At 42.0% G+C, this 26,055-nt stretch overlaps 1 pseudogene; it reads right to left on the bottom strand.

Moving 5' to 3' along the window:
* Positions 1-23,568: 23,568 nt before the first annotated feature.
* LOC118833416 lies at positions 23,569-24,213 on the bottom strand (annotated as a pseudogene).
* Positions 24,214-26,055: the final 1,842 nt, after the last annotated feature.

Here is a 26,055-nt window from a genome sequence, read left to right as displayed (position 1 = left end):
GATCCCACATAACCTGTCATCCTCAATGAGGTTGAGTAATGGAGCAAGATACCAGTGCAGGCATTTGCTCAAACCTCTCCTGCAGGAAGCCCTCCTTGGTTGCCTCAGTTAACAGCAACCCCATTAGGAGGTCCTGAAAGGCCCAAATTGGAGCTGGAACAAAGCAAGACTCCCTCCCCTATCTTCAAGCTCCCAGCTCATTCTCAGCCTTCCCACCAATATCCACTTCCTCTTGTCTTCTCCTAGTCAGTCCCCTAAGTGCCACCCCTGTGAGAAGGATTTCAAAATCTCCTCTCCATCATCCTGACCTGTAGCCCTACTTTGCCCCCTTCTTAGTGGTGGTAAACCATGTCTATGGGGCAGACACCTTGGGCATCCTAAGAGACACTGGGCCTTGCTATCTCTCTATAGCTGAATTCTCTTACATGTTTTGTCTTCTTGAAACCTTGAATTTCTGTTTGTATCTCTTGTACTTAGCACAGTTTGGCACATAGGAAGTGTTTAAAAAATGCTTTTCTATTCATTCATCCATCAATGGTTATCTCTAACTCAAATTTTTCTTAAGAGTTCTTTTTTCTTTATTCCTGCCTTGCATTGTCATTACTACATATGAAATGCCATTCTCTTTCTCCCACCTTGAATGTAGAGCCTGGTATTTTCATCTTTCTATCCCCAGGATAGGGCAACTAGGTGGTGGCATAGTACACAGAGTGCCAGGCTGAAGTCAGAAAGACTCACTTTCATGAGTTCAAATTTGGCCTTAGACTCTTGCTAGCTGTGTGACCCTGGGCAGGTCATATAACCTTGCTTGCCTCAGTTTCCTCATCTGTAAAATGAGCTGGAGAAAGAAATGGCAAATCTCTCCAGTATTTTTGCCAATAAAAACCCCAAATGGGGTCATGAAGTGTCAAATATGCCTCAACAACAAATTCTGAGCATTGAGTTCTGTTCATAATAGGCTGGCAATAAGTATTTTTGAATGCATGAATCCTTAGATCTTTGGAATACTAGATAAAGCAATTTAGAGTCAGTAAAAGTGTTTGAGCCCTGCTTCCAACACATAGTAGCTAGCTTTGTGTCCCAGGACAAATCATTTAACCTACCTAAGGTATCTACCTTGCAGAATGGGGGTCAAGTGAGATAATGTACATATTGCACTTTTCAAACCTTCAAATTTCCATGCAAATGTGAGGTATTGTGTGGTACAGTGGGAAGACTGCTGGATTTGGAGTCAGGGGAACTGGATTTGAAGCCCAGCTCTGCCACGTACTACATACGTGGCTTTGGGCAAATCACTTCATCTTCTTAAGCCTCAATGTCTTCACTTCTAAATTTAGGGGGTTGGTCTATATGTCCTTTGAAGTCCTTTCTGACCCTAAATCTATGAGTCTTTGATCCATTTTGAGGCCAGCCACCACCGACCTCCAACTTGAACATAAGAATATCAGAAATAACAAAGAGAACAAGAACCATGGTCCAGTCAATGCTGGTGTCATTGGATTGGGTGGTGGACGGTGAGGGTAAAGAGACATCCAGGCTCTGTACACTGAGACAAGTTAGGCTCCATGAAGCCTAGACTCCAAATTGACTTGAGAATGGATTGAAGCAAAAAGAAGAAAGAATAAAGGCCTAGGAAGATAAACTGGAGACTCATCTCCCTGTCTCTTGCCTTCGCTAGGAAGGCCCTGGGGACCCTGAAGGAATAAATTGAGAGTCTCTGCCGGCATCATAAAATCGCAGAGCTGGAAGAAGGCTGAGAAGTCGTCTATCCCGCTTCTCCAACTATTCATGAATCCCTTCTACGATATTCTTGACAAACGGTGTTCAACGACCATTCTGTTGGAAGGCCCGAAGGTGGGGAGGAAGACTGCACACAGCCAAGAGAAGCAGACTTTTCTGGAACTCCATAATTTGTAAGTTGGGAAGCTTCTCTGACTGCCGAGAGTTAACTAGACAGTGAGCACCAGAGCAGGAGGCAATTTTGTTCCAGCACTAGGAGCTATTATTTGAGGCTGTCTGAGCCCCATCTGGAAATCCCTCCCTCTCCATCCAGCTACATTTTCATGGACCCCATGAGTATTTCTGGGTCCTCATTAGTAAAAATATTCCCAAATATAATAGTGAGATGGAAGTGAGGCTCTCACAGCCAGATTCCATCTCTGATTGATGTCTTCCATTTGTACTGCATTTGTCTTTTATGCACTTATTTTCATGCTTTAGAATGTTAGCTCTTTGAGAGGAGGGACCATGCTTTGCTTTTGTTTTTTCAGAAATGTAAGTGCTTTAGTACAGGTTGTGAAATACATTGTTGTCATTTAGTCATTTCAGTCATATCCAATTCTTCGTGACCCCTTTTTGGGTTTTCTTGGTAGAAATACTAGAGTAGTTTGCCATTTCCTTCTCTAGTTCATTTTACAGGTGAGGAAACTGAGGCAAAAATGGAGTTAAGTGACTTGCCCAAGGTAACACAACTAGTAAATGTCTAAGGCCAGATTTGAACTTGGGTCTTCCTCCAGACCTGGCTCTCTATCCACCATACTCCCTAGCTGTCGTTTGTGAAATATAGTAAATGCTTAATAAATGTTTGTTAACTGGCTGACTGACTGACTAATAGCCCCACTAAAGAAATTGAGAAGGGAAGAGTTGTCTTCCATGAGGTCAATCCCAGAGATCAGAGATGTACTCTATACATCATTCGTTTCCATTAATAGCCTCTTATTGTTCTAAAAAAATTGTGAAGATCATGAAAATCGTATTAATTTATTTTGAAGCTATTTCCCTCATGTTGTCTCTCAGGTAACAAGTCTATATGTTTATCTTCATGACCTGAGTAGCAACACACACTGAGGGAGGTTTCCTTTGAGCTGTCCTTAAAATGCTCCTTTCCCCAAATGTGCTGCACGTCTGTATGCATTGTATCCACCCCCTTCCAGATTTTATAGACCTCAATTCTATTTCTTCTCAGCTGTCATCTTTTCAAATTGTGAACAGATTAAAGACCTTACAACTCTAATTTCAAAGCTGAAGTGCTGAAGATTTAGCAGCCGCGGTATCTCTAGCAGAAAATTTCTTGAACAAAGGTGACCATGAGGCATGAATGTGGTATGTGCTAAGAAGGGTGTGTGTTTGTGGGTGGGGAGAGAGAAAGAGAAAGAGAGACAGAGAGGCAGAGAGACAGGAGGGGAGAGACATAGAGATGAAGAGATGGAGAGAGAGAGAGAGAGAGAGAGAGAGAGAGAGAGAGAGAGAGAGAGGGAGGGAGAGGGAGAGAGAGAGAGAGAGAGAGAGAGAGAGAGAGAGAGAGAGAGAGAGAGAGAGAGAGAGAGAGGAAGAGGGAGAGGGAGAGGGAGGGAGAAAGAAATGAGGACAGAGAGAGACTGAGGGAAATGGGAGGGAGAAAGACAGAGAGACAGAAAAAGAGAGAGAGACAGGGAGGACAAAAAGAAGGAGGAGGAGGAGGAGAGACAGAGACAGAAAGACAGAAACAAAGACAGAGAGATGGCTGGGGTGGGGGAGAGAGAGGGAGGGAGAAAAAGATACACAGAGAGAGAAACAGAGAGAGCAGGACGAAGGAAAGGAGGAGGAGGAACAAGATGAATTTCAGTTCAATTTTCAGAATACTTTCTGTTTAAAATCACAAGTCAGAGAAATGATAGAACAGGGCTGAAAAATGTTTTTTTTTCCTCAAATTCTGTTATGAATGAATCCCTATTAGACTTCCATCCCCTCTCAATTACTGCTATAAGCATTTCAATAGCAACATTTAAAAATATTTGAAAGTTCAATTTTAGATTTCCAATTAGAAGTGAGGTTCTTCTTTCTTTTGTCTCTTCCTCATCATTTTCCTCCTTTCTCCTTTTTCCTTCTTCCTCAAAGAGAAGCAGCATGGCATAATTCATCAAGAGCTAGCCTCAGAGTCAGAAGACCTAGGTTCAAGTTTGGCCTTTGATGACACATACTGTGGCCGTGTGACCCTGGGCAAGTCACTTAACCTCTTAGTATCTAAGTTACAGAGCAGGTACTGATCTGCACTGGTAGAAAGAAGTCTCCCTCCTGGGAATTCTGTACACTGATAAAGCCACAAGTTTAGTTAGTATTAATAATAATAATAATAATAATAACGATAGTAACAATAACTAGCATTTATACCGCACTTTGGCGTTTGCAAAGCCCTTACTTTCATGACAAGTGAACGCTGATAATACTTAATAGAGTATTGGAAGTGGAAAAGGTTCTAAATTGGAGTTGGCAACTGATTTCCCCCTTAATTTCACAATTTTTGGTTTCGTATTATAGTATATTGTTATCTGAATCGTCCCTATGTGTGATCATTATGAAGCAGAAGGCTGGTATGGTGGATAGAGCCCTGGGCTTGGAGTTGGAGAGACCTAAGTTCAAATCCAGCCTCAGATACTTCCTAGCTGTGTGACCCTGGGATAGTCACTTACCCTGTTTGCCTCAGTTTCCTCATCTGTAAAATGAGCTGGAGAAGGAAATGGCAAACCATTCCAGTATTTCTGCCAAGAAAACCCCAAATGGGGTCATTAAGAGTCAGATAGGACAGAAAAAGACTGAATTGAAACCTGTAATCACTGTGCTTTTTGAAAGTTCCTTATGAGAGTATAAGGTCTTTAAGATTAAGAGCCTCATTTTACTCATCTTTATGTCTCCCACAGTGCCTTATTGAATGACAGAATATCACATCATGCTGTCTATGACCAAATTTATGAATATTGGCCTAATCGACTTTTTTTCTTTTCTGATGAGGGGGAGAAGAGTGTACCAGGATTTCAGTCAGTCAGTCAACAAACATCATTAAGCACCTACCTCATGCCAAGCATGGTGTTAAACACTGAGGATACAGATAAGAGAAAGACAGTTGCTGCCCTCAAGTTGCTCACAGTCTAATGCAGAAAGACCATACACAAAAGGAAGCTAAAGGGGGTGGGAGGTGGGAGGTGGGCGGGTGGGTGCAGATGCGGATGCCAGGGAAAGTACCCATGGGAGAAAAGCCAGGTGAGAAGTAAGGATATGTATGGTCTGAGCTCAGCTGCCTCTTTAACTGGAAGGTTTAGAGTTCATGACTTTACCTTCCAACCAGATGGTGGTGGTGAGGTGGAAGACCAAGGCTGATGGGATCTTGCAGGGGGGTGAGATTTTCCCAATAATGAGTTCCCTGGGGCATGATGGAGAAAGTAGAGCAGCCAGGTGAGAAATGAGAAGGAACAAATATTTACTAGTGTATGGCAGTGCAAGGTCCCTTTATTCAGTATCGATCATTTTCCAAAATTATTATTTGGTGCTATTGGAGAATATCCCTAGATAAAGTGAGCAAACAAGAATTTTGGAGAGATTTGCTTCTATTCTTCATCCAGTCTTAATTTGTGTCTATATATTGCTGCAGAAAAAAAGACCAAAAGAAATAATATCGACTAAATCAATTTAGGGCAACTCAGGGAAACAACCATTATTAGTCCAGTGGTGGGGGCGGGGGAAGTCAGGTAAATTGGTTGGTTCCCTTAGTGGACTTCTTAACTGTAACATAGGGCCCCTCTCCCAAATGGAGGCCCATCAGGTGAGGTGGAGGTGTGGAGAAGGGAGGGAGTGTATGTGCATGTGTGTGAATGCCAATGTCAAACCTTATAGTAACTTCAGAGTTTTGCCTGGTTTTGTCAGCTGGTTTGCGAATTCTTCATTTCACCATCAGATGCCGTGGTTGTGCCTGCTTTTGGAAGGAACAAATTATGATGGGTCAGGAAACAGGATGAGAAAAAGGAGAAGCAGAACGGATGCTTTCTGAGAAGTCACCAGCGGGGAAGGTTTGGCCTTGATTTCCCAGCTTCCTTATCCAAGCGGCTGCCATTAAGAACCCGCTACCTGCCGTAACCCTGGGATTCTGCCAGCTGCATCTTCAAGCGGCTTTTAAATATGCTCTCATTTATCCTCCACTGGGGAGCAGTGAGATTCGAGGACACATGTGGAAGCTGTTGTTCTTATGCCTTCAGGGTTTCCTTGGGAACTGAATGTAAACCCCAGCGGGGATCAAGTGCACATATGAATGAATAAACCCGTCAATGATAGACCTGCATCACTGGGTCCATCTCTGGGTGAGGGAAGCAGCAAGTACCAGTAATGCCTTTGTTTTGGAAAAAAAAATGTCAGGCGAGATTCAGATGGGCACATTAAGCCCATGGCAATCCCATTTGTTTCCCCACAGCCTGTGTACCACAGACAAATTAGATGGGGCCTCTCCTGGGGTTATGCTGTGGGCTCTATGTCCTCATGAGTTATTTGCATGACAGAGCCCTGAGGCTTTCTGTAATGGCAAAACCTCTGCATATTCCTCCTGTGCCTCCTGGGCCTATTACAATCATCCCAGGTATACAGTGGTTTTTACTTTAAGCTCACAATGTTGCTGTGAGATAATGAAGATGGGTATTTTTACCCCCATATTATGCCCAAGGAGGTTAAGTCATGAGGCCAAAGTCAGACAGCTAGGTTAGTAGAGGAATTGGAACTGACCCCAGTAAAACTTACCTCCTAGCTCAGCCCCCTTGACACAATCCTTCAATTCCACAGCTTAGGAGATAAATGTAGTGTGGATTTTCAGGTTTCCTTATTCTCCACCTAGGGATTTGCTAGAGATTGCCCATCAATTTCATATTTTCCACACAGTGAATGAGCTGCCAAGGATTTGGGTACGCTTTACAACTTCATCTGAAAAAAAAAAATGATTCAAAGATCACACTGCACTTACAAGGAACCTGTAGGAAAATGAACAATTCAAACTCTACCAGGTCTCCTAGTCTCCTGACTCCATCCTCAAATATTTCTTGGTGGACAAATACATTCTCCAGTTGACCATCAGCACTGCCAGCGTACCGGAACTTGGGGCTAGTCATGCTGGCCATTATGAATAGATTATAGCAACATAAGAACATAGAATGAGAGTCGAAAGGGACCCAAAGTCCAATCCTTTCATTTTGCAGATAAGAAAACTGAGGTTATCTGATTTTTTTCTAAAGTTATATTGATAATGACAAGTTTGTTCAGTTGTTTTTCACCCCGTTTGGTGTTTTCTTGGCAAAGATACTGGACTATTTTGCCATTTCTTTCCCCAGATCATTTTACAGGTGAGGACACTGAGGCAAACAGGGTGAAGTGACTTTCCCAGAGTCATATAGCTAGTAAGTTTCTGAGGCTGGATCCAAGCCTGGTGCTCAGTCCACTGTACCACCTAGCTACCTGTGAGCACCAGTAATTAGAAGTAATTTCCTTGGGGCAGCTAGGTGGCAGCGTCAATAGAGCACCAGCTCTAGAGTCTGGAGAACCTGAGTTCAAATCGGACTTCAGACACTTGACACTTAACTAGCTGTGTGACCTTGGGCAAGTCACTTAACCCAATTGCCTTGCTGTCCCCCTCCTTCAAAAGAAAAAAAAAAGAAGTAACTTCCTTCTTCAAGACACTATCCCTACTCCAGGCATTTTCATTTGCTATTCCTAATGCTTGGAATTCTCTCCCCCATCATCTATCTCCTGGCTTCCTTTAGGTCCCAACTAAAATTTCACTTTATAGAGGAAGTCTTTCTCTAATATAGTGCCTTCCTTCCATGGATTACTTCCATTTTAACCTGCAAATATCTTTTCTGTACGTAGTTGTTAGCATGTTATCTCCCCCATTAAACTATGAGTTTCCCAGGAACAGAGACTATCTTTTTGCTGTTCTTTGTATACCCAGGCTTAGCATAGTCTAACACATAGTAGGCACTTAATAAATGTTTATTGACCAACTGTCAGCAAACACCTGCTACTTACTTAAAGAGCATTCATCTACACCCTGTCCATTCATAGGATCCCAGGATTTGGAGGAGGAATGGACCTTAGAAAACATCTCATCAGTTTATAGACAAGGAAACTAACTACACCTCTGAGAGGGGAAGCATTATCTACAATCACACATGCAGCAGAAACAGAATTTGAACCCAGGTCCACCGATTCCAAATCGAGCGTTCTTTCTATTGTGCCACTTGAGCCTCTCACTGAGTATGTTAGACACACAAGCTAATAAAAACCCTGTTACTTAATGTAGGGCTGCTAGATGGTTCAGTGGACAGCGCGCTGGGCCTGGAGTCAGTAAGACCCGAGTTCAAATTTGGCCTCAGACGCTTACTAGCTGTATGACCCAGTGCAAGTCAGTTAACTCTGTTTGCCTCGGTTTCTCCAGCTGTAAAATGAGCTGGAGAAGGAAATGGCAAACCACTCCAGTATCTTTGCCAAGAAAACCCCAAATGGGGTCAAAGAGTGGGATGTAACTGAACAACAATATTGCTTAACACATTAACCGGTCTGCCTGATTCTTTTATCCAAACCCCTCTAACGTCTATAAATCCTATTAAGGATAGCAGAACACTCATTTTCTATTCCAAGTCATTGCAATAATTTTAGCACATATTTCACATGAAAGGAGGCAAGAGAATCTCATTCTTCTGCCTTTAAAAGAAGGTCTCAGTTTCTGTTTATTGAAACATACATCTCAACTTTTTTTTTTTAAAGGAACGTTGGCTTCCCAGCATTCCTTTTAGAAACGCCCAGGTACATGGACTCCTAGACTGTTCTTAAGATTGTAGATGGATATCTGCAAGGGAGCCCGTAGGTCTACTAGCTTAAACCCCCTTATTTCATAGATAAAGGATCTTAGGTATGAGGAGATTGAATGATTTGCCCAAAGTCATTCAGATGCTAAACATCAGAGGTCTTCTAGAACCCAGGTGGCCTGGGCTTGTCCCATTGTATGGTGCTGCCATCGTACAGTTGTGTTTACTCTTCCCATCATGTTCTTATTAATTTACAAGTTTGCGAGAATAGAAGGTAACTAGGTGGTGCCGCGGATAGAGCACTGGGCTTGGAATCAGGAAGACTCATTCATCTTCATGAGTTCAAGTCTAGCCTCAGACACTTCCTAGCTGTGTGACCCTGGGCAAGTCACTTAACTCTGTTTTTGCCTCAGTTTCCTCATCTGCAAAATGAGCTGGAGAAGGAAATGGTGAGCCACTCTAGTGTCTTTGCCAAGAAAACCCCCCAAATGGGTTCATAAAGAGTCAGATACAACTGAACAACAATGAGAATAGAGAGAGGCTCCACTGATCTCAGGGACTTTCAGAAGTGTTAGGGTCATTAAGATGATAGAAGTCAATGAAAAGCAAATAGTTTCTGTGCCTATATTGACTTCTTGCCTCACTAACAAATGAGAGCAATCTATATAGCTGATGTCTGAGACTGAGGAGTCTAAGGACAAACAACAGCCTGTGAATAGTAGTAGCTGCTCCACTGGGGACCCAACTAGCCAGTTCCAGGTGGGCAATGTAGATCCTTCCTTCCTTCCTTCCTTCCTCCATTCCTTCCTTCTTTCCTCCCTGCCTTCCTTCTCTCCTTCCTTTTCTCCTTCCTTCCTTCCTACCTTTCTTCCTTCCTTCCTTCCTTCCTTCCTTCCTTCCTTCCTTCCTTCCTTCTTTCCTCCCTGCCTTCCTTCTCTCTTTCCTTCTCTCCTTCCTTCCTTCCTTCCTCCCTTCCTTCCTTCCTTCCTTCCTTCCTACCTTTCTTCCTTCTTTTCTTCCTTCCTTCTTTCCTTCCTTCCCTTCTTCCTTCCTTCCCTCCTTTCTTTTCTTTCTTCCTTCCTTTCCTTCTTCCTTCCTTCTTTCCTTCCTTCCTTCCCTTCCTCCCTGCTCTCTCTCTCTGTCCTCATAGGAAATCATACCCTTCCCTGTGGTACTCTGCCCAAAGGAATATAAATTTTGGTGACTGAAATCTAGCAAGATATCTTGGGGTTTACCAGCTAGATTTCTCTTTTATGGACCATGCCTTAAATCCAAATCACTGTGGTTCTCATTGATTGGCCATCAGTAGGTCCCAGCTCAAGCCTCAGTTTGGATTCTGATGGCTCAGAGAGAGTGTAAATAGCAATTGTTTCTGTTTTGGCCAGAATCCCTGAAGGGTCTTCCCCTCCCAGATTGATTTTTTTTTTTGACTAGGTAAAAGAGGCCATTCTTTGCCTTATTTCTTCCCTAACCTTAGTCACTGAATGCGTATTGCCTCAGACAAACTGAGACCTGCAAAAGCCCTTAGCTTAAAAAGGCCAAGGTCTCCCACTGATTTGGGGCCACCTCCAGTTGTCCTGATCTATATATCTTGTCACTGGACCCAGATGGCTCCTGAGGAAAGAGTGAGGCTGGTGACCTTGCACAGCCCTCCCATCACCTTCCAGATGTCATGGTCCTCTTTGAAAGCAATCTATATAGCTAATGTCTGAGAGTAAGGAGTCTAAGGTTTCAAGGTCCATTGCCTCAAGGGTGTAAATTACTGGTGCTCTCTGAACCTGATCTTGGAGTCTCAAACTATCCTTTACTGTATATACATGACAGGCATTTAAAGCCCTTCACAATCTGGTGGCAACCTACCTTTCCAGCTTTATTATACATTACCCGCCTTTGCATTTTCTGTAGTCTTGCCTAAATAACCTTCTTTCTATTCCTTACACACGACATATCATCTTGCATCTCTCTGTTTTTTGTAGTGACTGTGCCATGCTTGACATATTCTCTCCTGGTCGTCTTCCCATTTATCTGACCACTTCTTAGTCTCCTATCCTGGATCATCATTCATGTTACTTGTGCTAATTGTGAGTATCCTTCAAGGCTTTGTCCTGGGCCTGATTCCCTTTTTTCTCTATACTCTCTGACTTGGTGAGCCCATTAGACCCCCATGGGTTAAATTATTATCTCTAGGTAGATAACTCTCAGTTCTATATATTCAGCCCTAGTCCTTCTCAGTTCTAGTACCATATCACTTATTGGGACGTTTTCAACTTTATGTCAGATAAGCATCTCAAACTCAACATGTCCAAAACAGAACTCATTATTTTTCCTCCCAAACCCACCCCACATCTGACCTTACCTATTATTATTAAGTGAATCACCATCCTTCTAGTCACCAAGGTTTGCACCTTCAATGTTGTCTTCTTCTGCTCACTCATACTCACCCCAAGTATCCAAACAGTTGCCTTGTGTCATTGTTTTTATCTCCAAAATATCTCTCAATTTCATCCCCTTCTCTCCATTTTCACAGACTTCACCTTAGTTCAGGTCTTCATTAACCCCTCCTATACTATTGCAATAACCTCCTAATTGGTCTCTCTTAATCATATCTGTCCCTACTTCCAGTCCATCCTTCTCACAGCTGCCAATGTGATTTTTCTAAAACATTGCTCTAATCCTATCATCCTTTTATTCAATAAATACCAGTCTCTGCCTGTCTCCTATAGGATCAAGCATAAACTCATCCATTTGGCATTTAAGACCCACAATGTCCTGGCTCCTTCCCACCTTTTATGTCTTCTTACTCATTAGAGTCTTTCCCATACTCTGTGATCAAGCTCTTCTGGCTTACTCACTATTCCTCCCACAATATGCTCTATCTCCTATCTCTTTCTTTGCTTTAACTGAACCTCCTGTCCGTAACGCTCTAAATTCTCACCTCCAGCTCTTGGAATCCCTAGGTTCCTTCATGACTAACTCAAGCACCATTTTCTAAATGAAACCTTGCTTTATCTCCCCCAACTCTTATTGTTCTCTTCCTTGAAACTATCTTCTATTCACCATGTCTGTATCTTGTATATGCCCGTATATGTCCATGTTGGACCCCTCCCGTTAGAATGTAAGCTCCCCGAGGGAAGGTGCAACCCAGCACCCATCACCATTACATGGTACATTGATAGGCACTTAATAAAAGCCTTGGAGGAAACAACATAAACACTTTTAAGTATATGCTAATAAATGCCAGGTAATATTTTGTGGGAAAGCACTCACAGCTGGAGGAATCAGAACTGACCTCATGGAGAAGGTGGTGATTAAGTTGAGCCTTGAAGGAAATGATTCCAAGAGGCATAGGCAGGGGTGTGCTGGTAAATGTTTAACATCTGCTTCTCTAGGGAAAAAAAAATGCCTTACAAACACACTTTTAAGTTTATTCTGCACTATTAACTTTTTCTCCATCACTTTCTTAAAAGTCTAGACAATCAGCAAAACAATAAATCAAGCCTTGATTTGTAGCATTTACCCATTTCTGAGGTGTAAATGGTCACACTGAAATTTTAATGAGTGGCTCTTGCAACTCAATTGGAGCTGGCTACAACACACCCCACACCCGTAGATCAGCATAGATCAGGAGAAAATGCGTTCCAGAAGTGGAGGAGAGCCCATGCAGTGGCATGGGGGTGAAAGAAGGAGGCTTGTGTTTGAGGAACAGTGAGATTCAGAGTTTAAAAGTTGTTTCTATCCTGTGCCACTTACCACCTATATGATGTTGACGAAGTCATTCCATATCTCTGGGTTCAGGTTGTTCAGCTGGATAAAAGGAGGACTAGTAATAAGAGTACCTAATATTTGGAGAGAGTTTTAAGGTTTGCCAAGTGTTTTTCAGTACCTTATCTGTTCCTCACAATAGCCTCATGAGGTAAGGGTTTTACAAATGGGGAACTAAAAGCTAAGAGATGTTAAATGACTTGGTCAAGGAAACGTAATTAGAAGTAAATGGGGTAGGATTTGGACTTAGGCATTCTGACTTCAAGGGGCAATGGATAGAGCTCTGGGCCTAGAGTTGGGAAAACTTATCTTCCTAAATTCTAATCTAGCCTAAGACACTTACTAGTCGCATGACCCTAGGCAAGTCACTTACCCCTGTTTGCTTCAGTTCCCTCATCTGTAAAATGAACTGGAGAAGGAAATGGCAAACCACTCCAGTATCTTTGCCAAGAAAAACCCAAATGGGGTCAGGAAGAGTCAGACACAGCTGGAAGGAGTGAACAACCAAATCCTAACTTCAAGTTCACCACTCAGTAGACAATACCATTTAGCTCTCCGAGATGTTTTTATTTTTCTGTGTTTTTTTTTTAATTTCCAGCTTTCTGACTAATCATTGAAGGTGTTGGGTGAAATGATCTTGTTGTTTTGGGAGTTGGGGAAGAGGAGAGAGGAAGAAATGGAAGACAGAGGAAGCAAAGGTTTGTTTGCCATGAACAAAATTAAAAAGAATTTCAATTATATTCCTCTTGGTAAGTGTCTGCTTTTCCCATAGAAGGCTAAGTACTTTGCTTTATCCATAAGTAGGACAAGATTTTGCCAGAGGGGACTCTGAAAAGAGTGTAGGGAGGAATTTGAAAATGGACACACACACATACATACACACACACATACACGCAACCCTCTTAAAATCTGCCTGGGAAAAATTACAGTGAATAATGGATTTCATTTTGGAGTATCAAGAGGCAAGTGAGATGGGAGGGAACCTGGGAAATCTAATCTGCTCTAACTAGAAGGTAGATGGAATGGGGCTGCTACCTCCTTGCAGTGAGCCCTGGCAAACTACCTTATAATAAATGCTACAAATAAAGAAAATTCAGATCAGCTCATTTTTTCCACTTCCTGGAAATCCGCTGAATGTGACCAGCCACTTGAGGAATTTGCCAATGAGCAACTTCACGTGGTGGGGCATTAAGCTTATTTGTCAAGGTTTGCCCATGTTTTCAAAGGGTTTATAAACAAGACTGCAAATAAAAGCATGCACCAAGCTATCCACCTAAATAACAGCCTGAAGACTTTATATCAAATTGGCTTTTGAATAGCCTGCTGCTGCTGTTTATCCTCCCTTCTGGAGGACATCAGGGCAGTGATGCCATGAAGTGCAAGTGAATTGGATTTATGTGAGGGAGGGCTGTGCGAAGTCACCAGCCTCACTTTCTCCTCTGGAGCCATCTGGGTCCGAGATCACAACAACTGGAGATGGTCCAGGATGCAGTGGGGGACCTTGGCCTTTTCTGGCTGAGGCCTTTAACAGGTCTCAGTTTGACTGAAGCAGTGCCCACTCAGTGAGTAAGGCTTACTAAAATGAAGCGAAAAATGATCTCTTTTTTTAAAAAAAAAAAGATTCTACAAAAGAAAGGACTATTCTAAAACCATGGTCCATTCACCTCAAACTCTAAATTATGTCATAGAGGAACTTGAATGAATGTAGGATTGAAAAGGCCTTTATTAAATGCCTATTTTATACCAGGTTTTTTCCTAAGCACTGGAATACAATTATTTTAAAGAGTGAGCACAGACAACAAAGAATGCATAGCCATCTACACATTCAGGAGTTTTCAAGGTTTCCAGGATGCTTAGAAGTCATCTAGTCAAGAAGTGTCAAACAAACCACCCACAGCAATCACCAGTACTTCTCATCCAGATTAAAATATAATTGGGAGGGGCAGCTAGGTGGCACAGTGAGTAGAGCACTGGCCCTGGAGTCAGGAGGACCTGAGTTCAAATTCGGCCTCAGACACTTGACACCCGTACTAGCTGTGTGACCTTGGGCTAGTCACTTAACCCCAATTGCCCTGCCAAAAAATAATAATTGGGAAATATTTAACAAATAAGTTTTACAATACAATAGAACATAGATAATGTTAATATATGGTTTCCTAAGTAAATATGAGGTCCATAGGGATCCTCATGTACAGTACGCCTTTTCTATTTGAGTTTGATACTGCTGGTCTAGCCCAACTTCCCGTTACATGCAGGAATCTCTTCTATAACATCATCGACCATCGATGGCCAGGAGCCATCATCCATCATCCTGACGTATACATGGTCACTGGACCCAGATGGCTCCAGAGGAGAAAGTGAGGCTGGTGACTTCGCATAGACCTTTAAATCCAATTCATTTGCATGTCATGGCATCACCTCTGTGATGTCATGGTCCTCTTCAAGAACGAAGGACAAAAAAACAACAGATGGCCGTCCAGCTTCTGGCTGAATACCTGTAGTGCTAAGAACTTAATTACCTTGCAAGATCGCAGAATCAAAATCACAGCTTTTCAGAGTCAGAAGGAACTTTGTTGACCATCTATCCTAACCTATACCCCAAAAAGGATACTCGCAAGACCACGCTGAACAGAACAAATGGTCATCCAGCCTTTGTTTGAACTCCTGCAGTGAAAGAAAATCCACTATTTTGAGCCAGGGGTATGCAGGAGCCACTTGGATTGTTAAAATTTCAGCATGAGTAGCCAACTAGGTGGCACAGTGGCTAGAGGCTGAGCTGGGAATCCCTCATCTTTGTGAGTTCCAATCTAGCTTCAGACACTTACTGTGTGTCTGTGAGCAAATTACTTAACCTTGTTTGCCTCAGTTTCCTCGTCTGTAAAATGAACTGGAGAAGGAAATGGCAAACCACTCCAGTATCTTTGCCAGGAAAACCCCAAATGGGGTGGTGAAGAGTTGGACACGACTGAAACTACTGAAGAAAAACAACTACAAAACTGACATCTCAGAAATGGGTAAATGCTACAAATTAAGGCTTGATTCTTTTTGTTTTGTTGATTATCTAGTCCAAGGGTGGGGACCCTGCCTCGAGGCCACATGCAGACTTCTAGGTCCTTGGGTGCAGCCTTTTGACTGAGTCCAAGTTTTACACAACAAATCTTTTTGTTAAGGGAATTTGTTCTGTGAAGTTTGGATTCAGTCAAAGGGCTGCACTTGAGGACCTAGAAGGCCACATGTGGCCTCAAGGACACAGGTTCTCCACCCCTGATTCTAGATTTTAAATAGTGATGGAAAAAATGTTAATTCAGATTAAACTTTTAAAAAGTATATTCTGTTCCTCTGAGTCAGTCAAATATTTACTAAGATATCATTGAAGGCAGCCCATTGCATTTTTGGGTAACTCCAATTTTAGGAAGTTTTTCTTGACACTAAGCCTAAACGTGCCTCTTTGTAACATGTATCCATTATTTCCAGCTCTGTCTTCTGAGGCCAAACAAAACAAATTCACTTCCTTTTTCATAAGGCATCCCTCAAGACTGATATCATGCCCCTTTTAATTCTTCTCTTTTCCAAGCTCCTTTTTCCTTCAACTTGTCTTCATACGGCATGGGCTGGAGACTCTCTGTCCTGATTTCCCTTTTCTGGACCTTTCCCAGCCTGTCAATGTCCTTTCTAAAAGGTGCCCAGAGCTGAACAAAATCCTCCAGATGATCTGATTAAGGGAGATAATATGGTATCACATCCCTGGCCTTGGAACTGATTCCTCTCTTGATGCAGATAACCTCTGTCTTTGTTAGGAAGCCTGGTACAATGGAAAGCACCCGGGAACCCCGGCCTAGCTCTGGCACTTACCACCTATGTGATCTTAGACCAGCCACTTACCCTCTCAGGGCCCTAGTTTCCCATCTGTAAAATGATGGGGTTGAGCCTGAGTGGCCCCTTAGGATCTTTCTGGCTCAAGTCTATGATCCTAATTACTAAGAAAGCATTTTTTTTTTGTTTTGTTTTGTTTTTTATATTGAGCCAAAAATCTGCAACCCTGCAGCTTCTATGTGTTGATTCTAAATTTACCTGCCTGCCTAGAGCTTTTCAGCATAAATACACTTTGAGTTAGAAGTCTATTAATACCATAGAAAGCAAAATTAGACCCTTTTGGGGTCTGGCATAGGGCCAGAGGTAAGTCAATTAGTCAAGTTGGCTAACTAGCATTACGAAGCACCTACTATGTGTCAGACACATAAGGCCAGGAGTTAGGAAGACCTGAGTTCAAATGTGACCTTAGACACTTCTCCTGGGCAAGTGTAACATTAATGGAATAGGAAATCTTCCCCATCCATTAATAGGCCTATGTGACCACATGTGTTAATCACAGCTGTGACACATCCTGAGTCACACAGAGCCCATTGGGGGTGGAACTTGCCTAAGGAGGAGCTTGTTCAGGTGGAGGCTTGCTTACTGGAAGGCTTACTTTTAGGATGGCTTTCACAACTTTTGGTACTAAGCTAATTAGGCCCTGAGTCACTAGAGTTATGATGCCTTCTGGCTCTGAGCCTATTAGTCAAAAGTGTATATATTCATTCTGAGGTTGGTATTTTGCTTTGGGGGTTCGCTTATAAGAAGGACTTTTGATTCCCTGAAGGGGACTCTGAGTAGCTGCTTGTTCAGAGCCCTTCCCCCACACACACAACACTCAGATGTATCTGTGCTCCCCTGATCCAGTGGTATATGTAAGTGGTTGTATTACTTTGATCAGACAGCTGGAGCCCTCTCTGTTGGTCTCTGCTTGTATTTTTTCTGTTTGCATTTTTTCTGTTTGCATTTTCTCCACTTTCAGGATGTTGACCTTTCCCCTTAATTAGTGAATGTAATTAAGATAAGATTGTTGACCCCTTTAAAAGCTATCTTTCCTTCAAAAGCAGATCAAAGAACCTGGGCTAGCAGGCCATCCTGTGTGTGCCAAGGTGTTTGGCACTATGGCAAGTCACTTAACCTCTGTTTGCCTAGGAGGCAGCTAGGTAATTCAGTGGATAGAGTGCTTGGCCTGGAGTCAGGAAGACCTGAGTTCAAATGTGACCTCAGACATTCACTAGCTGTGTGACCCTAGGCAAGTCACTTAACTTATGTTTGCTTTAATCCACTGGAGAAGGAAATGATAAGCTGCTCCAGTATCTTTGCCAAGAAAACCCCATGGACCGTATGGCCCACAGGGTCCCAAAGAGTCAGACAGTACTGGACAAATGAGTAACAGCAACATGTGTACCAGGTACTGCGCTAAGCAAAAAACAAGAAAACCAGTCTTAGTTCTCAAGGAACCAGCAGTAGGGTGGAAAGAGGCTAAAGAGAAAGGAAGTTTAATTCTTGTTAACTTTTTACTCTCTTGAATTGAATAAAGAGTCTGAGCCAGACAAAACCAAACAAATACAAAGCAAAAATAGTTGTGATGAACAGTGTTCTCCTCGTTGTTCATCCTTGGTTCTTGAAGACGACCAAGGATATTACAAGGGTGATGGCTTGCCTTGTGCAAGAATTGGATTTTAAATGAGGCAGAGTTGTGCAAAGCTAAGGTCGCCCAGTGCACCCCAGGCCATTGTCAGCCCTCTTGACTTCTGTTTTGCCACTGGACTTCAATGGCTCTGCCGCAGAAAGCGAGGCTGATCACTTTGCTTTCCTTTTTATAGATTATATCAGGTATGTCGATCAGTCAACAATTTACAGTGTACCAGGCACTGGGGATCCAAAGACAAAAAGGAGATACTCTATCAGAGGAAACAGAAAGAGTCTATATAAGCATATACAAAATAAATATATGATAATGGGTGGGAGGAGATCTTAGGTTAAAGGGGGGTGGTGGGGAGCTGCGGGTCAGAAAAGGCTTCATATGTTAAAAAGAACATGAAAGGACACTGGGTTTAGGGTCCAAAGAGTCATAGGATAACAGACACTGAGTCAGAAAGGGATCTTGAAGGTCATTTAGTCTAACCACATTTTACAAATGAAGAAACTGAGGCCCAAGAGCTTAAGTGATTTCCCCAAGGTCACATGTGTAGTAAGTGACAGGGAGAGTATTCTAAGGTGCTCTGACTCTAACACTCTAATACTCAAGGAGCATCAGCTCTTCCTAGCTGGGCATCCTGAACAAATCTCACAATCTCTCTGCAACTGACTTCTCATCTGTAAAATGAGGCTGAACGTTGCTTGGGCTATCTCCCTCATAGGGTCGTTGTTGTAAGGAAAATTATTTTCTATTCCATAAAGGACTATATCGATTAAGGCAATATTATTATTATTAATTATTATTATAAAGCAGTATTAATGTTTCTGGTGTTGCTACTACTGTCACTGTCATTATTATTACACCGTTCAGAGGAAGAGATACTGCTTTTCGCATGTACAACATGATGTATTAAAAGAATATTATCTCATCAGAGCCAAAGACTTGTATTCTTATCCTATTTCTGCCCCTAAATTGGTGACTTTAATCAAGTGACTTCATTTCTCTAGACTTCTGTTGCCTAGCATAGGGCCAAAGGAAACCTGATCTATGATACCAATATCTGGAGGAGACAGCTAGGTGGTTTAGTGGATAGAGCACTGGGCTTGGTTGGAGTCAGGAAGACCTGAGTTCACATCTGACCTCAGACACTCACTTAAACTCTGTTTACCTAAAATCATTGGATGAAGAAAATAGCAAACTACTCCAGTATCTTTGCCAAGAAAACCCCACGGACAGTATGGTCCACAGGGTCATGAAGAGTCAGACACAACTGAACAAGCTAACAATAACAACAGCCAATGTCTGCGGTTTATACTTACTCCCTCCAGGGTATTGGCATGATGGACAGGGGATGCTCTTTTCCTCAGGTCAAGCAATTCAGCATTGACAAAAATCTGTGAGTCATAAAGAACTGGCAAAGGTAGGGAAGCCAACCTCTCACCCATTCTCCCACTCAGTGCTATGGGGTAAGAAAGCCACACTCAAGCCAACAGAGAGCCCTTCCGCTTAACTTTCCCCAGCTATGAATGTTGCTGCACCCAACTTGGGCAGACTGTCAATGACCTAGCCTGGGGATCTGAAACATGTTAGTACACCTTGGATCAAGTAATGTTGATATATGCCAATGTGGGGTGTTTAAAGATGTCTTCCGCCTCCCCCATCTCCCCCGCCAAAAAAACAAAACAATCTCAGTTTGCCTCAGGACTGGAATTCTTGGTTATTGCTTCACTGTAACATGTAAGATAAAGTGGTACGACTAGATGACCTCTGAAGTTCCTTCCAGTTCCAATATTCCAGGCTTCTTCCTACTTGAAATCCTCCAGCTATTTGAAGACAGTTATCTTCTGTCCCTCCCCTCCTTTGCTTTGTGGTTGTGTTTTGGCAGATATGCTAATCCTCTGGAATTTTTGTAAAAATATGCTTCACTGGGTTAAGGACTTTTTCTCTCTATTCTGAGAGAGAGAGAGAGAGAGACACAGACAGAGACAGAGAGACTGAGACAGAGAGTCAGAGAGAGACAGAAAGACAGAGAGAAAGAGATAGATAGACAAAGACAGAGACATAGAGAAACAATGACAGAGAGAGAAGGGGGAGGAGAGAAGAGAAAGAGGAGAGAAAGAGACAGAGAGAGAGAGGATCATATGTGAAACCGTAACTCTCTATTATCTTCAGCTTGCTTTTAAAAAAATATGATAAATTCAACGTGTCACTTTCATATGTGTTCTGCTTATCTGTTTCCCTCTGAACCACCTTCTGTTCTTTTCTCTGAACTTTTAAAGATGTTTCAGTGATCCTCTTATTTCTTTTCTTCTCCCTCCCCAACATAATCACTGGCTCTCCTTTCTCCCTACCTTCCCATATCCAATATAAAAAGGGAAAAACACAACCTTTGTAATAAACAAGCATAGTCAAGCAAACCCAATGCAGATACTTGCCATGTCCAAAAACTGTATGTCTCAGTGTTGCACCTTCAGTCAACGCTGTCAGGAGGCAGGTTGTATGCTTCATCATTGGTCTTCTGGAGTCATAGCTGGTCATTGCATTGATCAGAGTTCTTAACTCTGATCATGTTACTTTTCTTTAAAAGCTGTTACCGCACGAAATGTTCTGGTTCTGCTCACTTCACTCTGCATCAGTTTATACAAGTCTCCTCAGGTTTCTCTAAATCCATCTTTTTATGTAATTGCTTTTTCTAAAAATTAAATTTTATTTTTTCAATTATCATACATTTCTTTCTCCTCTCCTCCAAAAAGAAAAAGAAAAAAAACAAAATCTTTGTTACAAATATCCATAACCAAATAAAACAAATGTCCAGAAGTGTGCTTTTCATTCTGTGGATTATCCATCGTCTTCCTGTCAGGAGGTGAGGGTTATTACTAGTTATATTCTGGAATCATGGCTGATCACTGCATTGATCAATATTCTTGCAAAATTGTTATTTTTTACATTTTGTCATTATAGTATAAATTGTCCTCCTGGTCCTATTCACTTCATTCTGCATCAATTCAAACACATTTTTTCCAAGTGTAAAAAATATCTAGCTACCAGTAATCAGGTCCCTGATGCAACTTCTTTCTTCCCATCTACAACATGGAAAGGTTTTGACAAAAAGACGACAAAACTGTCCTAGGGCCTGATTGCTGTTAGCTTCCCTGATGCAGCTTCCTAATCATAGAGGGACATGGAATCTGGGCTTCTCATGTTTGGTGGGTGCCAGAGCTTGATGATCTGCTTTCAATGTTTTCATTCTGTTTCAAGATGGAGACAGGGTGGGCAAGTCCAGAAAAACCACATACCACTGAGTTCATGTTGCCTATTTTTGCTTTAATGAAAAGAGAAAGGAAGGAAGGAAGAAAGGAAGGAAGGAAGGAAGGAAGGAAGGAAGGAAGGAAGGAAGGAAGGAAGGAAATAAAGAAGAAAAGGCCTTTATAAGTATTTTTGTACATATGGGTGCTTCTTTTTCTTTGACCTCTTTGTAGTATAGTACTATTAATGGCACTGCTGGGTCAAAGTTAATTGACTTTTTAGGCATAGCTCCAAACTGTTTTCCAGAATGACTATCAGGGGTGGGGAACCTTCAGCCTTGAGGCCACATGTGACCTTCTAGGTCCCTGGGTGCAGCCTTTTGGTTGAGTCCAAGTTTTACAGAACAAACCCTTTTATTAAGGGGATTCATTCTGTGAAGTTTGGATTCAGTCAAAGGGCTGCACTTGAAGAGCTAGAGGGCCACATGTGGCCTCTAGGCCACAGATTCTCCACCACTGCATGAATCCAAAGCTCCACCAACCATTGTGCCCATCTTCCTGAAGCCATAATGACAATTATCATTTTCCTTTTTTGTCTACTTTGCTAATCTGGTAGGTATGAAGTAAAAGCATAGAGTTATCTGCATTTATTTAGTGGAAATTTGCAGCATTTAAAAAAAATACTGTTAAAATCAATTGGATTTCTTTCTTTGAGAACTGCCTATTTGAAGCTTTGGAACATTTATCTTATGGGAAATGACTGTCATTCTTGTAATTTGAATCAGTTCCTTATATCTTGGATCTGAGACATTTATTAAAGAAACTTGTTTCAAAGATTTTTTTTCTCAATTTCTGTTTCCCTTCTAATTTTAATTACATTGGGGTTTTTTTGTGCAAAACCTTTTACTTTTATGGAATCAAAATCGTCTATTTTTATCTTCAATGATCTTCTCTATTCCTCATCTAGTCATGATACCTGCCTTTATCCACAGCTATGAAAGTTATTTTCTTCCTTGTTCTTTTGTTTATGATGTGACCTTTTATATCTAGGTCATGTATATATTTGCTGCTTATTATGGTATATAGTGTGAATTTTGGTCTAATCTTAGTTTCTTCCAGACTATTTTTCAATTTTCCCTTCAGTTTTTGTCAAATAGTGAGTCCTTGGCCCAGTAAATGTGGTCTTTGGATTTAATGAATACAATGCTACTACATTCATTTGTTTCTTTAAGTTGTATAATCTGTTTCCCTCATTGGCTCTTCTGGGTTTTTTTAGGCCGTTCCAAATAGTTGCAATGGTTGCTACTTTGCAGTATAGTGTGATATCTGACTTAGTGAGTTCCCCTTTTTTCTCATATTTTTCCATTATTTTCCTTAGGAAACTTGAGCTTTTGCTTCTCAGATGAATTTTATTTTTTTCTCATTCTCTAAATTAGTCCTTTGATAGTTGATTGACATGTTATTAAATACTTAAATTAATTCAGACAGAACTATCATTTAAAAATATTGGCAAGGCCCAACAATAAACAACGACCATCTCTCTGTTTAGGTCTATCTTTATCTCCATAATAAGTTGTTTTGTAGTTATATTCATATAGTTCCTGTTGAGGTCAGGGAACTATATGTTTTAGGGGTGCTCCAGACCCCAAAATACCAACATGCCAGATCCTGCTCGAATGAAGTCAACTCAAGCCTTCTCATCCAAAAAGAAAAACAAAGTTTATTGCAGGTTCACCATAACAGGTAGTCCTGAGAAATCTCACCATTTGTGACACTCGTTTTCTGAGGTAGATTGAATCCGAGCACCTCCATGGAGGCAAGATGAAACTTATATACAGAAAGATCTAGGATGGTCCTGGGGTGATGGGAGGAGGGGTTTAGGAAGGGTCTTGAGGAGGAGTAGAAGGAGGAGCTTGAGGGGACTGGGATGAGGTCAGACTCCAGGAACCAAGAGAATGGGATTAAGGGTGGCAAGTAGCTGAAGGCTACCTGGAGATAACAGACTAGGTAGGGCTAGGCTAGTAACAGATTTGGGCATAGGCATTTCAATAGGAACAAGGGTGGGAAGTAGCTGGGCAATGGAGGGCTAGGCTAGGTTAAGAGTAACCTAGCCTAGAGATTTGGGCCTAGCAATAATGAAAGGCTTATGGCCTCAGGTAAATACCTCATCTAGTGGGAAGATTCAAGGAGAGTTCAAAGAGGCTCCCAGATCCTGTACCCCATCATTCCCATGTGTGAACTGGCAGGTGCTCTCTAAATATTTTATATATTCATTACTTATTTTGAATGGACTCTCTTTTTCTGTCTCTTCCTGTTGGGTTTTGTTAGTAATATGTAGAAAAGCTGATGGTTTGGATGGATTTATTTTATGCACTGCTATTTTGCTGAAATTTTGTTTCAATTAATTTTTTTTTTAGCAGTATCTAGTTTATTTATGCCTGTGGAAAGGTAGACATCACAGGACACACACCCCTCAGGAGTGGAGTGTCTGCCATTTATCCAAGGGGCCCTGGCTGGGGATGTACTTAACCCCACAGCCATCAGGAATGAGTCGCTTCTCAGCTATCATATCCTCAAATTCATCAGCATTGAACTTGGTGAAACCCCATTTCTTAGAGACGTGGATCTTCTGGCGGCCAGGGAACTTGAACTTGGCTCTCCGCAAAGCTTCAATCACATGTTCTTTATTCTGAACCTTGGTTCGAATCGACATGATAACTTGGCCAATGTGTACATGGGCTACAGTGCCCTGGTGCTTCCCAAAAGCTCCCTACATGCCAGTCTGGAGTCTATCAGCCCCAGCACACGACAACATCTTTTCAATGCGGATGACATGAAATGGATGTAGCCGCACATGAATATGAAAGCCATCCTTGCCACAACTCTTCGCCATGGACTTGTTGGCACAGATCCGAGCAGCCTCTAAGGCTTCTGATGAAAGCTATTCATATTCGTCTGACACCATGTGGCTGCACAATGGAAATTCATCCACTTTTGCTCTCTTTCTACCAAGATCAAAGATTTGTATCTCGGCATCAGGAACTCCCCTGCAGAAACGGGACTTTGGGCATGGCTTATTTTTACAGTATCTATAACAGCGGGCGGGACAACGACCCATGGCGCCAGCGCCAGCAGGGACTGGGTGTTGTATTAGGAGGGCAGAGTTTATAATCTCAAAGAGGATCATAAACATGTCTGAAAGGTTCGGAACCGCCGGATATAAGAAACTCTCAAAGTAGAAGGTAGAAGAATCAAAACATATATTTAGGCTCCACAGTAACCAACCCATGAACCAGCAACCCCATTTTGATATATTGATCAAAAGCTTCCAGGCCCAATAAGTACGCCTTGAAAGAGTAACCAGGAGGCTACAGAGAAGCATGATTGCGTAAAGCAAAATCATGCTTCCCCCTCTATGGTAAAAAGATTACCCACTGGCCTGAAGTCTTTGTTCAGCTTCCTCCCGTAGGTCAGCTCTGCTACTGGCAGCTCCTGCTTCAGCTGTGGCTGTGGCTGTGGCTGTAGCCGCCTCTGGCTCCAACGGGAGCTGCTTTTAACCATCCAGCTTCTGCGGGGGTGTAAGGTACGCTGGGGAAAGCACAGGTTCTTTCAATCTGCTTAAGCAAGGTGAAGGGGTTGACCAGGAAAGCACAGGTTCTTTCCATCAGCTTAAGCAAGGGAAGCAAGGTGAAGGGGCCGACAAGCTTACTCCAGTCCAAGATACAAACAGCATTCAGTTCAGGGGAAAAAGCCAAACTAGTCAAGGGCACTTGTTGACTAAGTGCTAAGAAGCCCATTTTTGGTTGCCAATACACTCCACCCCTTGTTATAGGATACATAATCTAATCAGCCATGTATCCTAGAACATACATTGTGATCCAATTACAAAGGAAACTAAAACATATCATTCATTATAAAGCAAAACATATCATTTGGTGACATTCCTAAATATTGGTTTACGATTCAAATGTGATCCACCCCTAGGTCCCAGCAAGATAATCTCTTCAATCAATCATCCCAAAAATAATTATTAATAATTCAAATGTCCACCCCTAGATCCTTGTATCCATTACATAGGATCAATAATATAACAATAAAACAACATGGCAAGGATAACACAAAATAAGTAAACATAGAACACTATCATCATTCCCACCCCCCTTGAACGATTGGGGCTCGAAATCTTGGGGTAAGGGGTGAAGGTCTCATTTTCTATAGCTTCTTCTTGCTGAAATTGGACGTAGAGATGGCCCTGCCCCCAAAAAGTCCCATTCCAGAGGTCAGTTCTTTCAGCGAGCTGGCAGGAATTCCAAGAACACTACATGCTTAGGCAGTCACTGGAAAGTGCAGGGTACTTAAGCCTAAAGGAGACAGAACTAGCAACAAAATTAACCAAAACAAAGAACAAAAAGAGTAGGCAAGTATGGGCTATTATCCTTCAGATAAAATCATCCAATATCAGAAGCCAAACTCAGGTGGGAAATGTTTCTTTTCAAAAGGAACATAATGAGGAAGCCAAGAGGATCCCACCCTAGATAGAGACTAAGATTGTCCTCTCAGCCTTTCCCCAGATGTACAAGGAAACACAATGGGAAAATTAAACTAAGAGGATCCCATCCTAGATAGAGACTAGGATTGTCCTCCCAGCCTTTCCCCAAATGTACAAGTTTTCATCCGTTAATTACACAAGGTTACCTTTCCTCTGAGTGGCTTATGGCATTTACCAGCATCAGCCATACCTGTGGAGTCTGTGAATCTATTATTATAACCTATTCACGGTAAAATATATGGTTCAGGGGTACGATTTGGTAATTATTTTCCCCTGAATAGACAACTGTTACAGTGTTGTCCTTCCCATGGGCTATAACTTCTGCAGCCTTTGGAATATCATCTGGCTTCCGTTTTACCCATACCTTAGCTCCTGACTTTATTCTATCAATGGAGCAAGACCCTTTTGCCC

Source organism: Trichosurus vulpecula, chromosome 1 (assembly GCF_011100635.1).
Source record: "Trichosurus vulpecula isolate mTriVul1 chromosome 1, mTriVul1.pri, whole genome shotgun sequence".
Lineage (NCBI taxonomy): Eukaryota > Metazoa > Chordata > Mammalia > Diprotodontia > Phalangeridae > Trichosurus > Trichosurus vulpecula.
This window is presented reverse-complemented; position numbering and strand designations above follow the sequence as displayed.